Below are 5,292 nucleotides of genomic sequence, written 5' to 3'. Positions count from 1 at the left end.
CTCTTCGCTCTCCTCTCCTCTCCTCTCCTCTTCCTCTCCTCTCCTCCTCCTGACTCTCCTCGTCCTCGTCCTTCTCTCCTCAATCCTCTCCTCTCTCTCGAATACGTTCTCTTCTCGTTCTCTACTTCCTTCTCTTCTTCTCGTTCTTTTTCCCTTTTCCCCCCTTTTTGTCCCCTTTCCCTTTTCCCTTTCCCCTTCCCTTTCCCCAATTTCCTTTCCCTTTCCCCTTTCCCTTCCCTTTTCCCTTTCCCTTTCCCTTTTCCTTTCCTTTCCCTGTTTTCCCTTTACCTTTCATCCAAGCCCCTTTCCCTTTCCCTTTTCCCTTTTACCCTTTCCCTTTGCCCTTTCCTTTCACCTTTTTGTTCCTTTCCCGTTTCCCTTTTCCCTTCACTCCCCTTTCCTTTTTCCCTTTCCCTTTTCCCCTTTCCCCTTATCCACTTTCCTTTCCCTTCTCCCCTTTCTCTTTCCGCTTTCCCTTCTTCCTTTTTCCTTCTCCTCCTTTTCCATTTCCCTTTCCCATTTTCCCTTTCCCTTTCCCTTTCCCTTTCCCTTTCCCTTTCCCTTTCCCTTTCCCTTTCTCCTCCCCTTCCCCTTCCCTTCCTGTCCACCTTCCCCTTCCTTCCCTTCCCCCTTCCCTTCCCCCTTCCATTCCCCTTACTTTCGCCTTATTCCTTCCCTCCTTCTCTCTTCCCCTCTCCCTTCCTGCTTCCCTCCCTCCCTTCCTCCCCTTCCTCCCTTCCCTCTCCTTCTACCTCCTGCCCTTCCGCTTCCCTGTCCCTTTGCCTTTCCCTTCTCCCTTTCCCTTCCGCCTTCCCTTTCCCTTTCCCCTTCCCCTCCCCTTCCCCTTCCCTTTCCCCTTCCGCCTTCCCTTCCCTTCCCCGCATTCCCCTTCCACCCTTACCTTCCCCTTCCCCTTCCCCTTTCCCTTCCTTGCCCTTCGCCCTTCCCCTTCCCCTTCCCCTTCCGCCTCCCCTTCCTTCGCCTATTGGAGTCAGTCAAAATGAAGTGACACAAATTTAGATACCTTAAAAAGAAAGGGCACAAATTATCTAAAGATTTTCAGGAAATTTATTTGTTAGTGTGACAGTGGAGTCTGATTGAGAGCGTTCGGAACTGTCCTTAATTTAGGTTGACTGTAAACACAGTGTGTCCTTCTGGGACTGTGAATGACTTTTGGAAATGTGTGTTTTCTAATGACTGCTTTATGATCTAGAAGAACATGTCAACTTACATTTTAGAATGAGTGGCTTGTAACTCAGCCTGGGAATGGATGGGGTTTTTGCTTGTCGCTGAGAGAACCGAGAGAGATTTTAAATACTTCTGCATCTGTAAGTTAATTAGTTTCTGTTTGTTACTTGTCTGGGCTGTGAACATTAATACTCATGCGGAGTGGCAATGCAGCTCGGTGAGACAATCAGCTGACTTTATCTTCCCACCATTGCCAACTCTTTGACACTGACTGACATCCTAAAACAAGGAGCAGAATGGCTGGACAAGAAAGTTGCTTATTGAGACAATTAGTTTCCTGAAATAAACAGAGCAATTTTACATCGGCAGGCCTGTTCCCGTCCCTAGAACAATGCTGGGCATTTGCATCAACTAAATGAGGTTAGTGTTTTGCAAAGTCTTCTGGAAGTCTGCGTGTCACTATGGGCACCAACAGATAAAGGCAATGTGATAAAGGCTGAGGTCATGGAGAAGAAAAAGGAAGGAAAGTGAGATCTGAACCAGATATTTTTTACTGCTGTGATGATTAATTAAAATGATGTAATTACTCCTATGCTAATTTCCCTTTCCCTTGCTCTGAAATTTACCTCAAACCAACATTTTGTTATCCAGTGTTTTTATTCATTTTCTCTTACCAGTGTAGGAGCTGAGCTGACACACTGAAGCTACTCTAACAGTCCTCAGAGTGGAGCCAAACATCTGTAGGCTTCAAAATGAAAGGCAAAGGCACGGCAGGAAAAAATTTAGGCAACTGTACTGGATTTCCTTCCAAATTTACACAGTGTTTTATTCAACAAAGTGTGGCAAAAACTAGATTTTTTAGTTTTGTTTCATATTGGAGTTACTGCCTTACTGACTTCTGAGTGACAATGTTGAACTACATTCAAGAAATGATATATTTTTATTTACTTGCTTATTTCTTTCCATTATCTTTATTGTTTATAGCTACTATTTGAACACATACAAATATACATGCATGTTTTTCTTTAGGGGTTGACTGCACGTGTCCCTGGCGTACAGTGTGTGAGCTGAGTTCATTGGTAGCAGGAGCACTTGTACATGCAGTGCTCCCCTTCCCCTGAGCTCACCAGCACAGACATGCACCCCCTGACATAAACTTTTGTTCTTCTGAACAGTCACATGAGCCTAAATATTCTTTATAAATTTTAGAGAGAGAAGGGAAAAAGACATTGTTGGTAGGTTTGTTTTCCAAATATTCACCCAATTTCAAGATATGAACAAAGCCATCACCTGAATGTTCTGGTATTTGGGCTGCACTGTTATTTTTAGTGGCCAAGAGCTTGCTGCATTTGGCATCACATCCCCTGCTGAAATGTCCCTGGTGTATCCCATCCTTCACGGACATGAAGCAGAAAGATGGGGGTATCAGGCAACTCTCTTCAGCCCTGAATATACCCATGCTGAAAGAAGGGCGTGTAGGACAGAGGACATATAATCTGTTATTGTTTTGGTCCTTCCTGCCTACATCCATTTGTATAAAATATTAACTACAAATTGTCATTTTCCTAAATAATTCAGCATGTACAGAGTATAAAGAGACTTTAAATAGTCTGGTGAATCTCATGCAATATATTTTTTAAAATTTTTAATTTTTTTTTTTTTTTTTTAATAAACGCAACAGCTGGATGTGATAATCTTAGAAAGTGCAACAGTGTGAGTAATTCATTTGCTGTTTTCAAGAGACAATTAGCTTTAATTACCTGATCCAAAGAAATGAAGTTAATGTGGTGCAACAAGGAAATACCATGCCCCATTAGCAAAAGATGTTTTCAGTTAAACCGATGTTGTGGTGGCACACTCATGGTTTGCTTACGTGAATAAGCTTTTCTTAGGAAAAAAAAAGTTAAGATCTCGATTCTGAAATCCTTGCTGGAAAAGTAATTTTACTCTCATCTGAAATGTTTTTTAGGGCAAGATTTGAGAGAGTACCTTTGGCTAAGATGAGGTGATGGTGGAGTCACATGGACTTTAAGTAAGCAGTAGGCAACTTTAAGTCCTAATTCAGTGTCCACCATTATTAAACAGCTTTGAGAACAAATATGCACAATACTCAAATCTAAACTGATAATTGATAAATATTTTGTATGTATTACATAGTGTGGACATGATCTCTTCATTCTTTTATTTACATATATATATAGATATGTGAAAGTGAAAAGTTCATTCATGTTTCTTTCACAAAGGGAAAGCCAACAAATGATGTAAATGAATCATGTTTCATCATCCTTCACCTTTGGCTCTGTACTACAGAAAATAGTGGCCAGCATCAAACCACAGAATTGGGCTAGATGATATGATTTATTACACAGATCTCTTTTCCTCTTAGATAGTTACACAGCATATGGGGCTGTGGAACTGATACTTTCCAAACACATTGCAATTATTCATTAAAAAAATAGGGTCTGGAGAACAGTTGATTTGTCAGCCTCATATCTTTCCACAGGAAGGTGATGGAGCAAATAATCCTAGAAACCATTTACAGAAATGAAGGACAAGAAGATGACTGAGATTATTCTGTTGAGATTTCCAAAGGAAAAATCAGAGTTAATTAATCTGCTTGCCTTCTGTAACGATAATTTTCCTCAGTCAATAAGGGGAGGATAGTGGGTATTTAAATTGATGTTAAGCTGACCTTTAATGTTATCTCCCATAACAGCCTCATAGATAAATTGAAGCAGTACAAAGTAGAGAGCTGCACAATGATGAGGCACAGAAGTAGCTGAAATTCCAGTATCAAAGGATTGTGATCAGTGAGACTATATTCAGCTGGAAAACAGTCACTAATGCTGTATTCAAGGGATTGAGATTGGGGCCAGCACTTTTTAACCTCTTCATTAATGACCTGGTGAAGGGAAAAAGCACACTTTCAGCAGTTTTTCAGATGATACAAAATGAGAAGGAGTGGCTGATCTGCCAGAGGGCTGTTTTGCCATTCAGAGGAACCTCAGCAAGCTGGAGAAATGAACTGACTGGACTCTAAAAGAGTTCAGCAAAAGGAAATGCCAAGTCCTGCCACTGGGGAAAAACAGCATCAGGAACCAGGACAAGCTGGGGCATACCAGCAGGAAGGCTGCTTTGCAGAAGAGGCTCTAGAAATCCTCAGAGTTTATCCAGAAATACTGCTTTGTGATGAAGCTGGCTAAAAGCCTCCTAAGCTGCATTAGGCAGAGTATTGCCAGCAGGTCAAGGGAGGTGATCTTTTCCCTCTGCTTAGCCCTGCTGAGACACATTTGGGTTGCAGCTCATACCATCTGAACCTGGACATGTGGAGGACAGAAGTTCATATGCAACTTCTGTATCTGTCCTGCATCTTCCTTTTCCTGCATCGGTTGTAGAAAAAGTAGGCATGTTTGCTCTTTTTCCAGTCTGATCTTCAATAAAGAAGACTTTATCATACTAAAGTATGAATACACTTCCATGAGTGTACAGTCTGTTCAGAGAAACTGGTGTTGTAATATTAAAACCACAGAGTTTACTTCCTCTATAAGGACCTGTTCTGTTCTGACATGTCTCACCAGAGTAATATTTACTGTTTACTTTATTGCTTGCCTAATGCATAAGCTCAAATATAAACTTAAAGAGGTAATAGGTTAAAGTCTTTTCCACTGAAAGCAATGAGAATTTTCATATTCATTTCAAAAGAGCCAATATTTTACTCTTTGTATATGGCATAACAATCTGCAGGATCTATAAAAGGATGCTCTCTAATGCATCATTGATATCAACAGATTCCAAGGATTATAGCAGATGCAAAGTCCAGTTTTACGCAAAGTGCATTTAAATTTCTATATTGCAAGTGACAGAGCTCTTTCATAACCACAACAACTTGGTCTTCTCCTTTTTCCACTTTGTTTATTTTGAGGATATTTATAGATGTGGAAGCTACAGAAATAAAAAAAAAAAACATAGATGTTTCGAGCTATAATAAAGTTGTTTTCACTCAGTGAAAAAGCAAAAACCTTACACTTCTGAAAAGGACGCTGTAGTGTCGCATTTATTTATTCTCTGGGCAAAGAGTGGCTCCATTTTTTGCTTTTCTGCAAC

Source organism: Coturnix japonica, chromosome 2, assembly GCF_001577835.2.
Source record: "Coturnix japonica isolate 7356 chromosome 2, Coturnix japonica 2.1, whole genome shotgun sequence".
Classification (NCBI taxonomy): Eukaryota; Metazoa; Chordata; class Aves; order Galliformes; family Phasianidae; genus Coturnix; species Coturnix japonica.
The sequence above is the reverse complement of the archived record's forward strand: the minus strand, read 5'-3'. Positions refer to the sequence as shown.